Genomic DNA, 13,193 nt, shown 5'->3' with positions numbered 1-13,193 from the left:
TTATACCAATACAGCTACTTTAGAAATCCCTTTTTTTAAACTAGTTTCTACACAAAGCTGTTCAAAAAAGCAAAAAGATATTGAATTCACCATTATAAAAGACTTCCTAAAATAAACTATCACTTCACATTTAACTCACATAGTAAAAAAATAGCGACAACTCAAAATTCCAACATAGAGTCATAGGGAATAATCTCCCACTGAACTAGCACAAGTAAAGAATGGTTCCTTTTACTATTCAAGACATTAGTAACAAAACAGACATCAAATTAAAACTCTATTTAAAAACTACTAAATACTTAATTAAAACATATGGTACTCCCTTGCCCCAGTTACCCAAAAAGATATTTTTAAAAATGCACCATTCACTTATTAGGCAAATGAGAATTTTTAAATTCAGTGTACTACATGTTGTTTCTCCTAGTAATTTTCTGATACTATTAAAACAATATATCAATACCAGAAGTACATCTGCAATAGGTGTAACAGCTTAGCAAATACTTACCTTACCAAATAGGAGAATGGCAATTTTGGAATGACCACATCCAAAATGCAGGTGCTATGATTTTTGTTTAATTAGTCATAGTTACTTTATGAGTAATACTAGAATTTTTTGCTTTTAATCTAAACCTCTATGTTACTTCACACTTATTTTCCAAGACTCTATCAGGAGAGCCCCAGGAATACATCAAACCCAAATAGCCAAAATGAGAATGAAACCATTGATCTGGTATAATCCAACTGATCCAACCAAGTAAACAAAAAACTGTACTAATATTGGGAACAAATTTTTATCAATAAAATTTACAAAACTTCTAATCATCCTCTATTGTTAATGGGATACATTCTATAGTGTACATGCTATTTCTCTTCTCATATTTCCCATTTGTTCCTCAACCCACTGCAAACTAGCTTTAGTCTTCATCCCTTGATGAAACTGCTCTAATCGCTAACAATATTAATACCCAATAACAATATAAAAACTCAATGGAAAGCCCTTTTATTCAGCTCTTACCTTCACCAGATAGTCTATGGAATTTAAAACAACTGACAACTCAAAAATTTCTCCTCCCTCAGATTCTGAGGTATTACTGTTTCACGGTTCTACCTCATATCTTCTCTGTCTCCTCTGTCAGCTGAACTACTTAATTATAGGTATGTATGTCTACGTGTATCTGTGTGTGTATATGTCTGTGTGTATCAATCAGTAGGCCCCAGGGTTCCAATATTGTGTGTTTTTTCTCAATCTTCCTGTTAACTTTCTTATTTTGTAGATTCCTCCTATGTGATTTCATCCACTAATACAGTCTGTATAAAGACACTATCAGATACTGTGTATACGTAAATAGTAAAAAAAAAAAAAAAAAAAAAAAAAAAAAAAGGAGGGAAAGAGGGACAGGAAGAGGGAGGAAGAAAGAACACACAATAATGGAACTCTAGGGACAATAAATACATAGATAGATATTGACAGATATACAGATACATAGAAAGCGATGACTCTCAAGTCCATATTCTCAGCTCTGATCTTTCTACTAAGCTACAGATTCATATTCACAACTTCCTACTGGTTTTGTTCATCTCTTTAGCCTCATACTCACCTCACATTCAACATGTCAAAACTGGACTCCCCATCTTTTCCTCCTCATGTATTTACTACTATATGCTAAGGATCCCACCATCTAACAACTGACCAAGTCAAAACTTCCCCTCTTATACTCAACCCATACCAAATGAATCACAAAGTCTTAGTAACTTGCACATCTCTTGAATTTGTCGGCTGCTTTCCATCTTCACAGTCATTGTTTTTATTTATGCTCTCATCTCTTTCTTTGAACCACCGCAATAGCCTTATATATCACCATCTGTTAATAGTGCTTACAGTGGGTATTATTTAATAGAGGCATACCTCGTTTTATTGCTCCTCGCTTTACTGCACTTTGCAGATACAATTTTTACAAATTGAAGGTTTGTAGCAGCCCTACTTCAAGCAAGTTTATCTGTGCCATTTTTCCAACAATTTGCTCACTTCAAGTCAGTGTCACATTTTGGTAATTCTCACAATATTTCAAACTTTTTCATTATTATTGTATTTGTTAGGATGATCTGTGACCAGTGACTTTCGGTGTTACTAATGTTGTTTGTGTTCTGACAGCTCCACAGACTGGCCATTCCCCCCATCCTTTTCCTTGGGCCTCCCTATGCCCTGAGATACAACACTACTGAAATCAGGCCATTTGATAAAACCACAACGGCCTCCAAGTGTTCAAGAGAAAGAAGAGTTGCATGTCTCTCACTCTGAATCGAAAGGTAGAAATGATTAAATTTAGTGAGGAAGGCATGTCGAAAGCCAAGATAAGCCAAAAACTAGGGCTCTTGTACCAAACAGCCAAGTTGTGAATGTAAAGGAAAAATTCGTGGTTTTTTTTCTTTAAAAAAATTTTTTTTTTTTTTTTTTGTGGTACACGGGCCTCTCACTGTTGTGGCCTCTCCCATTGCGGAGCACAGGCTCCGGACGCGCAGGCTCAGCGGCCATGGCTCACGGGCCCAGCTGCTTCGCGGCATGTGGGATCTTCCCGGACCGGGGCACGAACCCGTGTCCCCTGCATCGGCAGGCGGACTCTCAACCACTGCGCCACCAGGGAAGCCCAAGGAAAAATTCTTAAATGAAATTAAAAAAAATTTTTTTTTTTTTGACAATGATCCTAACTTTAAAAAAATATTTATTTATTTTTGGCTGCGTTGGGCCTTCATTGCGGCACGCGGGATCTCTGTTGCGGCATGCGGGATCTTTTTGTTGTGGTGCGCTGGCTCTTCATTGCAGCACGTGGGCTTCTCTCTAGTTGTGGCGTGTGGGTTTTCTCTCGTTAGTTGTGGCACACGGGCTTCAGAGCACGTGGGCTCTGTAGTTTGCCGCATGTGGGCTCTCTACTTGAGGTGCGCGGACTCAGTAGTTCTGGAGCATGGGCTTAGTTGCCCTGCAGCACGTGGGATCTTAGTTCCCCAACCAGGGATCGAATCCACGTCCCCTGCATTGGAAGGCGGATTTTGGACCACCAGGGAAGTCCCTCTTAAAGAAAATTAAAAGTGCTATTCCACTGAACACACAAATGATAAGAAAGCAAAACAGCCTTATTGCTGATAATGGAAAAAGTTTTAGTGGTCTGGATTAAAGATCAAACCAGTCATAACACTCCCTTAAGCCAAAGCCTTATCCAGACCAAGGCCCTAACTTTCTTCAGTTCTATGAAGGCTGAGAGAAGTGAGGAAGCTGCAGAAGAAAAGTTTGAAGCTAAAACAGATTGGTTCATGAGGTTTAAGGAAAGAGGCCTTTTCCATAACATAAATGTGCAAGGTGAAGCAGTAAGTTCTAACGTAGAAGCTGCAGCAAGTTATCCAGAAGACCTAGCTAAAGTCATTAATGAAGGCAGCTACATTAAACAATAGATTTTTGATGTAGATGAAACAGCCTTCTATTGGAAAAAGATGCCATCTAAAACTTTCACAGTTAGAAGAGAAGTCAATGCCTGGCTTCAAAGCTTCAAAGAACAGGCTGATTTTCTTGTTAGGGGCTAATGAAGCTGGAAACTTGAAGCTGAAGCCAATGCTCACTTACCATTCTGAAAATCTTAGGGCCATTAAGAATTAGGCTAAAACTACTCTGCTTATGCTCTCTAAATGGTAACAAAGACTTGACGATAGCACATTTGTTTACAACATGGTTTATTGACTATTTTATGCCCACTGTTGAGACCTAATGCTCAGAAAAAGATTCCTTTCAAAATATTACTGCTCACTGACAATGTACCTGGTCACCCAAAAGCTCTGACGGAGATGTAAAATGAGATTAATACTGTTTTCATGCCTGCTAACACAATATCCATTTTGCAGCCCATGAATCAAGGAATAATTCCAACTTTCAAGTCTTCAAAAAATTTAAGAAATACATTTCGTAAGGCAATAGCTGCCATAAATAGCAATTCCTTAGATGGATCTGGGAAAAGTAAATTGAAAACCTTCTGGAAAGGATTCACCATTCTAGATGCCATTAAGAACATTCATGAGGGCTTCCCTGGTGGTGCAGTGGTTGAGAGTCCGCCTGCCGATGCAGGGGACACGGGTTTGTGCCCGGTTTGGGAAGATCTCACATGCCACGGAGAGGCTGGGCCCGTGAGCCATGGCCGCTGAGCCTGCGGGTCTGGAGCCTGTGCTCCGCAACGGGAGAAGCCACAGCAGTGAGAGGCCCGCATACCGCCAAAAAACCCCCAAAAAACAAAACAAAACAAAAAGAACATTCATGATTCATGGGAAAAGGTCAAAATATCAATATTAACAGGAGCTTGGAAGAAGCTGATTCCAACCCTCATGGATGACGTGGAGAGGTTCAAGTCAGTGCGAGAAGTAACTGCAGATGTGGTGAAAACAGCAAGAGAACTAGAATTAGAAGTGGAGCCTGAAGATGTGACTGAATTGCTGTATTCTTCTCTCGTCGTACTAATTGCCACTCTAATTAAATAATTTTCACAATATCTATCTCTATAAATACTATACAATCAATGCCAAGGATAGTGTGATTTACCACTATATTGCCAGAATTAAACCGTACTTTTCATAGTGAGAAACCTTATTTGCTGAATCAATTAGCTAGTCAACTCTTGGTTTAAAAAACAACAACAAAGCCCCCCTCTATCATAAACCATATATTAAACAATGGGAGTGGAAATTCAGTGCTGCAAAAGTAACCTATAAGAATCTATTTGGGGGCTTCCCTGGTAGCGCAGTGGGTGAGGAGTCTGCCTGCCGATGCAGGGGAACGGGTTCGTGCCCTGGTCCGGGAAGATCCCACATGCCGCGGAGCGGCTGGGTCCGTGAGCCATGGCCGCTGAGCCTGCGCATCCGGAGCCTGTGTTCCGCACCGAGAGAGGCCACAACAGTGAGAGGCCCGAGTACCGCAAAAAAAAAAAAAAATCTATTTGTTTCAAAACGAAACAAAATTTGTAATAGTGTGGGGATATGGTACATTTCCATTGTTACATCCAAAGCATCTGAGAAAATGCCTGTACTATCAAAGAGTCCAGAATGATTCTATGCAAGACAATATTAAAGGAGAAAAAAACTTAAATAAAAAGTTGCTCTCCCACCCAGCATATGATCCCAAAAAAAATGTTTGTAATCCCCTCTACCACATGTTCCAATGAGTCTTTTTTTAAAAATCCAAGCAATATGGATGTACTATTTAAAGATTTGCCACACTAAACTTTTTTGAGAAATTGGGGGCTTTCCTGGTGGCACAGTGGTTAGGAATCCACCTGCCAATGCAGGGGACACAGGTTCCAGCCCTGGTCCAGGAAGATCCCAGATGCCGCGGAGCAACTAAGCCCGTGTGCCACAACTACTGAGCCTGAGAGCCACTACTACTGAGCCTGCATGCCATAACTACTGAAGCCTGCATGCCTAGAGCCTGTGCTCTGCAATGAGAAGCCACCGCATTGAGAAGCCCACACACCTCAACGAAGTGTAGCTCCCGCTCTCCGCAACTACAGAAAGCCTGTGCTCAGCAACGAAGACCCAACGCAGCCAAAAATAAATAAATTTATTTTTTAATTGGTATATCATTTTTAAATTATTTATTCCCAACATCTGAAAAATTACACACATCCTTTAAAAAGTGGAAGATTATCTCTGATTATTTATATACACAAACTGCAAGATAGTTTGATGAAGAAAATGTTAAGAAAACAATTATTTCCACTAAAATGAATGTTCACTCATTATTTAAGCTGAAAAGAGATGATTACATATGAATATAAAACATTTAATCTTAGACTAAGGCCAAAATTAGTTTGGAAGAAAGCTTCTGTTCAGATTTCTAGGCATACTGAGAGTTTACGAAGCTTAATGTGTTAAGTCATCAGTCTAGTTTGGATTTTTAGGAAGATGTACATAAACTTACCAATAATTACAAATTAAATGGCTTTTTCTTGAAATGTCACCAAAGTAGAGTTTAAAAGTATTTATAATGCAGGAAGAAATATTAAACATTAGTTTCCACATTCATAAAGAAAAACAAACCCACTAGGTAAATCAGGTGTGGGGCAATTCTAAATGCTGCTTAACAAACACACTTTCTAAAATAAATTATCTAGACGATTTCACAACTTGCACTAATGGATAGTTTTTAGTTTATTAATGTTTATTCATGTGTTTAATCTAAGTAAGATTAGTTTTTATTCCTCATATCAAATCCTTGGTTCTTAAAAGTATCACATAATTATTTCATATTTTCTTCTCGAATTATAGGAAGAGGAAGGAAGATCGAAAGAAATCTTGTCTAGCCTCCTGTTAAGTACTTCCTGGTACAAAGGTCCCAACAACCTCAAAAGGCAGTCATTTCAGCGCTCAGCAGCTTTAAGTGTTACAGTCCTTCTTGTATATGCTGATCCTAGCCAACAAACTGCTGGACAACAATTACTTATTCAGGACACCTGAATGATAAGCAGTCATGTATAGGGCAAAAAGTTTATAAATAGATCAAGCAAGACTCAGACAGTTGGTCTCATCAGGAAAAATCATCCAATATAAACACATCTGTGCCCCATCACACTCAAAAAGGACAAAGTCAGACATGCAACTGTATGAAATATCATTGGATCATTTCTACTTCTATGGGTTTCCTAGAAAAACTGGCATGCAACATGTATAACAAATACTTAAAGGGATAATTTAATCTCAATGCTTGGTTTATCTTGTGCTTAGTTTAATATTTATTATTTAATTTAAAATTACTAAATATAAGTAAATATTAAATTTTATTTAGTGTAAATACTAAATAATAAATTAACACAACATATTGTATAGCACAGGGAAATATAGCCATTACTTTGTAATAACTTTAAAGGAGTGTAATCTCTGAATATATATGTTGTACACCCGAAACTAATATTGTAAATCAACTATACCTCAATTAAAAAAAAAATTAACACGATTGTTTTTGAAAACCAGCAGTATCAGGTTCAAAGTATCAAGAGCCAGCATAAAATGCAATGATGTGTTAAAGACAATTACTCAATGATTGAGTACTGCACAAATGCTTTTTAAAGCATATCAATACTCAAAATTTATTAAAAATAAAATTTACCTTTTAAAAACTGCTGCTCAGAAGTTTAATATATATCATTGTACCAATAGCATTAAAACCATTAAATATGATATGAAACATCAAAACAAACAAAAGCCCATGAGTCTGGAGTGATAGAAAAGTATTAATAGTGAGTAAGAGAGAGAGATTGAAGGGGAAAAAGAGAAAAGTCTCTTTTACAGAGGAACATTAGCTAACAGTGTAGAAAAAAATGAGAAAATATGAAAATCTCAATTTTGGAAACCCAATCAGAGAATGCTAAAACCATAGGTAAAAGGTGAATAGAGGGCAAGATATTTATTTGGTACAGAAGTATTTCCCAATGTGTTACTTAATCGTTGCAAACAAGAAACCATACCTTTACAAGGGAAAGGCTGTGTGGTAACCAAACTTAGCATGGTGATCAAACTCAGCAGCATCACTAATAGTGGGAACTTACATTATGTGATTCCTGATTTAAAGCACAGCATCATCTATAATCTAAATGTTAAAAATGTTTAACTGAATCTAGTTTACAGGAAATATGACCCCATGAGAAAGGAATCAGACAAATCCAGGATATGAGACAAGACAACTTGGTTACATCTGTAAAAAGTCAATGTCACCCCTAAACTGGCTTTTGTTTTTTCTATCTTTAGTCAGTCTAGACAGAGTTTTATCAACTTTACTGATGATTTATAAGAACCAGCATTTGATTTCACAGATTTTCTCTATTTTTGTTTTATACTGTTTTCAATTTCATTAATTTCTACTCTATTACTTGTTCCTTCTTGCTTTAGGTTGAATTTCCTCTTACATGTCTAGTTTCTTAAAGTAGAAGCTTAGATTGTTGGTTTGAGACTTATTTCCTTTCCTAATATAAGCATTCAATGCTATAGTATTTCCACTAAGCACTGCTTTAGGCAGATCTCACAAATTTTGTGTCTTCATTTTCATTTAATTCAGAACACATTCTAATTTCCCTTGAGATGTTCTGTTTGACACAGGGGTAAAAATGTGTTGTTTAATTTCCAAATATTTTAGGGATTTCCCAGATATCTATCATTAATTTCTAACTGAATGCTGTTAGAGTCAAAGAAGATACTTCTTATGATTTCAGTTACTTTAAATTTGTCAAAATTTATTTTATGGTCCAGAATATCTTTATCTCCAGAAATATCTTTGTAAATGTTCCATGTGCCCTTAAAAGTAACATGTATTCTGTTATTAGGTGAAGTGTTCCATAAATGCCAACCAGGCCAAGCTGGTTGGTCTTTGATATCCATTCCATAATGATTTTCCACCTACTTGTTTCACCAATTACTGAGACTGGGGTATTAAAGACTCCAACTGTACCTGTGGATTTGTCCACGTCACTTTTCAGTTCTATCAGTTCAGCTTCATGCTCCCCTATCATTAGGAGCATACACATATTAGGAGACATATATTCCTAAATACATAACAATCCTAAGATTGTTATGTCTTCTTATGGAACTGACCATATTACCAACATGTAATGTACCTCTTTATTCCAAGAAGTCTGAAGTCTACTTTATCTGATATTAATACAGTCACTCCAGCTTTCTTTTGCTTAGTGTTTGCATGGTATTTCTTATTTATCTTTTTACATTTTTTTCTAGTTGTAATTTAGTATATTGAAGACAACCTTGATCCTTTTCACTGTAGGAGTGTCACCCTCATTAGCTATCATACTATCCACATTCCCAATATTCATATAATAGCCTACTTGGCCTCTGTCACTTCCAGCCCTTTTAAGTGAGACCATCTCAGATTCACTGAGATTCTGGGAACAACCTTATTCCTAAGTAGAAGGACATAAAAAAAATAAACAAAATATAAAAATATGTCTGCTCTACTCTGGCACATTAACAGAGATGGCCTATCCTAACACCACATCTTCCCAAATCACGTAAATCACAGCTATGGATAATAGCCTCCATGTTCAACACTTGCCCAAACTGCTCTCTCATTAGCCCACTAAACTCCTGATAATCCAAATTCTTGTCTCTTGTATGTCTTAAACTCCCTTGCCTTGGGCTACAGTTCCTATAGGGTATTCATCTGACAACGTACTGTAAGTCACTTCTGTAGTTGCCAACCTTGACCTGCTCTGCGCTACTCCACATTGCATTCTCCTTTTAGTATCAATGCAACCACAATGCTGATTAAGACATGCTCAACTCCAGGCCTGAGGGCTCTTCCAGTCCTCTCAGCCTCTTCATACAAGCTAGCTCACTTGCTTCTGGTCCTACCCTGACCTCAACCAATGGGTTTCAGCACTGGGATGTTATATGTTCTCCCTTATTTCCACCTTCTACTACAATTACTCAAACTAAATGCGTCATTTCCTTGAGCCATATACCCTTCAGTTCTGTAGCCTTCTTCTTTAGACAATTAGGCAAAATTCAAATAACACTTTTAAATGAACAATTCAGTGGCATTTAGGATATTCAGAATGTTGTACAACCACAAATTTTTATCTAGCTCTAAAACACTTCCATCAGTCCACAGTAAAACCTCTTAAGCAGTTTCTCACCCTTTTCCCATTCAACCTTCTGGCAACCACCAACCTCTGTTCTGTTTCTATGGATTTATCTATTCTGGATATTTCATACAAATGGAATCATACAATATGTGATCTTTTGTGTCTGGCTTCTTTCACCTAGCTTAATGTTTTGGAGATTCATCCATATTATTCATAGCATGCATCAGTACTTCATTCCTTCTTATGGCTGAATATTTCATTGTACGTATATACCACAATTTGCCTATCTATTCTTCTGTTCATGAACTTTTGGGCTATGTCCACTCTTTTGTGAATGATGTTGCCACAAACATGTGTACACATACTTGTCTGAACATCAGTTTTCCATTCTTTTGGGCATACATCTAGGAATTGAATTGTGGGTCATATGATAATCCTATGTTTAAGCTTTTGAGGAACCACCAGAGTGTTTTCCACAGTAGCTGACCATTTTATATTTCTACCAGCAATATACAAGGGTTCCAATTTCTCCATCTCCTTGCCAACATTCCTTTTCGTTTTTACTTATTACAGATATCCTAGTGATTGTGGAAACCTCATAGTGGTTTTGAGCTGCATTTCCCTAAAGCCTAATGATGTTGAGCATCTTTTCATATGTTTGTTGACATTTGTATATTTCTTTGGAGAAAGGTCTATTGGAGTCTTCTGCTTACTTAAAAAAAAAGTTTTATTGAAGTACAATTGACATATAACATTATATTAGTTTTTAGGTATACAGAATCATGATTCAGTATTTGCATATATCGTGAAATGATCACCACAATGTCTAGTTAATATCCATCATCATAGGTAGTTACAATCTTTTTTCTCGAGATGAGAACTTGCAGTATCTACTCTTTAGCAACTTTCAAACAGGAAATACAGTTGCCTATTGTTAACTATAGTAACCATGCTGTACATACATCCTCATGACTTATCTATAACTGGAAATTTCTACCTCTTGACCCCCTTTACCACAATTCACTCACCCTCCCAGCTTTTGCAACCACCAATCTGTTCTCTGTATCTATGAGCTCGGTGGGGTTTGTTGTTTGTTTTTAGGTTCACATATAAGTGGGTCATGTGATATGTGCCTTCTCTATCTGACTTATTTCATTTTGCCCAGCATAATGCCCTCAAGGTCCACCCATGTTTTTGCAAATGGCAAGATTTCATTCTTTTTATTGGCTGAATAATATTCCAGCATGTGCACTATGTGTGTGTGTATTCATGTGTATCATTTTCTTTAACCATTCATCCACTGGTGGACACTTACGCTGTTTCCATGTCTTGGTTATGGTAAGTAATACTGCAATTCTCTGTTCATTTTTAAATTGAGTTGTTTGCCTTTTTGTTGAAAGAGTTCTTTATATATTCTGGATGCTAAACACTTAAATATGTGAGTTTCAAATATTTTCAACTCTGCAGGTTGCCCTTTCATTTTCTGGATAATGTCCTGATGCCCAAAAGGTTTAATTTTGAAGTCCAATTTATCTGTTTCTCGGTTGTTGTTGTTGTTGCTGTTGCTCATCCTTTTGGTGTCAAAGAATCCATATCTAAGAATCCACTGCCAAAAATCTAAGCTCATGAAAATTTATCCTTACGTGTTTTAAAACCATAAAGATCACTGATCCATTTTGAGTAATTTTTTTATGTGGTGTGTGGTAGGAGTCAAAGCCCATTTTTTCACATGGTGATGTCCTGTTTTTCAAGAACCATTTGTTGAAGAGAATATTCTTCCTTATCAAATGGTCTTGGTACCCTTGCTGAAAATCAGGTGGCCATACATGTATGGGTTTATTTCTGAACTCTCAATTTCTATATCATTGATCTATATGTCTATCCTGTTGCCAGTACCACACTGTTTTGATTATTCTATCTTTGTAGTCAGTTTTCAAATTGGGAAATGTGAGTCCTCCAACTCTGTTCTTTTTCAAGATTGTTTTCACTATTTAGGGCTCCCTGTAATCCCATATGAATTTCAGGATCAGCTTTCCCATTTCTGTAAAAGACTGACAGGGTTGATAGAATTAAATCTATACATCATATTAGGTAGTGTTGACATCTTAACAATATGAAGTCTTCCAATACATGAACATGACATCTTTCCATTTACTTAAATTTCTTTATACCACTTCACACCTACTACCAGCTACTAGGATGGGTTTTAATAAAAACACAGTAAAGAAAAAAGAAAAGAAAAGAACAAGAGTTGTTGAGGATGTGGAGAAATTAATTGGAACCCTGTACACTGGTGGGAATGTAAAATGGTGCAGCAGCTGTGGAAAATAGTCTGCTGAGTCTCCAAAAAGTTAAACATGAAATTAACATTTGATCCAGCAACTCTGCTTCCATGTATATACTCAAAAGAAGGGACTCAAACAGATATGTGTATGCTAATGATCACAGCAGTATTATTCATGACAGCCAAAAGGTAGAAACAACCCAAATGACCATAAACAGATGAGTGGATAAACAAAATATATACATACAATGGAATATTATTCAGCCACAATAAAAACTAAGGAAATTCTGATATTAATGCAATGCTACAACAAGGATGAGCCTTGAAAGCATTATGCTAAGCGAAATAAGTCAGACACAAAAGGACAAATATTGTATGATTCTTATATGAGTTACCTGGAAGAGGAAAATTCATAGAGACACAAAGTAGAACGGAGGTTACCAGGGGCAAAAAGGTGGAGGGGGTAAGGAGAGTTATTTTTTAAAATGGGTACAAAGCTTCTGTTTGAGATGATGACAAAGTTCTAGAAATATAGTGGTTATTGTTGCAAAGTATTATAAATGTACTTAGTGTCACTGAACTGTGAACTTAAATGGTAAATTTTATGTTGTGTCTATTTTACCACAGTAAAGAAAAAAAATTGCCAAGAAGAAAAAAATTGAGTGAATATGTTAAGTGAATGAAGCCAGACACAAAAGCCTCATACCTTACAATTCCATTTATATGAAATTCTAGAAAAGGCAAAACTACAGTGACAGAAAGCAGAGAGGCTGCTGGGATAGAGAGGTGAACTGCAAAGGGACATGAGAGAAATCATGGGGGGTGATGGAAATACTCTACATTTTGATTGTGATAGTGATGGTTATACAACTAATATCAAAACATATCAAACCATACATTTTAATTTTAATTTGATGAATTCTATTACATGTAATTTATACCTTAATAAAGTTCATTTAAAATATCAAAAAGAGGGGCTTTCCTGGTGGCGCAGTGGTTGAGAGTCCGCCTGCCGATGCAGGGGACACGGGTTCGTGCCTGGTCCAGGAGGATCCCACATGCCGCGGAGCGGCTGGGCCCGTGGGCCATGGCCGCTGAGCCTGCGTGTCCGGAGCCTGTGCTCCGCAACGGGAGAGGCTGCAACAGTGAGACGCCCGTGTACCGCAAAAAAAAAAAAAAAAAAAAAAAATCAAAAAGAAAGACTTGAGGTGATCTAGCCTTATGTAATCATTTTAGAGAAAAAAAGAAACCCAATCCTTGAGTATCCAAGGTCACAATGTTAGCAAAAC

At 37.0% G+C, this 13,193-nt stretch overlaps 1 protein-coding gene across 9 annotated transcripts in view; it reads right to left on the bottom strand.

Moving 5' to 3' along the window:
- EVI5 (ecotropic viral integration site 5) overlaps positions 1–13,193 on the bottom strand; it is a 207,889-nt gene that overhangs the window by 81,444 nt on the left and 113,252 nt on the right. The window lies entirely within an intron of this gene.

This window comes from Leucopleurus acutus (assembly GCF_964270905.1).
Source record: "Leucopleurus acutus genome assembly, chromosome: 2".
In the NCBI taxonomy this organism is placed as follows: domain Eukaryota; kingdom Metazoa; phylum Chordata; class Mammalia; order Artiodactyla; family Delphinidae; genus Leucopleurus; species Leucopleurus acutus.
This window is presented reverse-complemented; position numbering and strand designations above follow the sequence as displayed.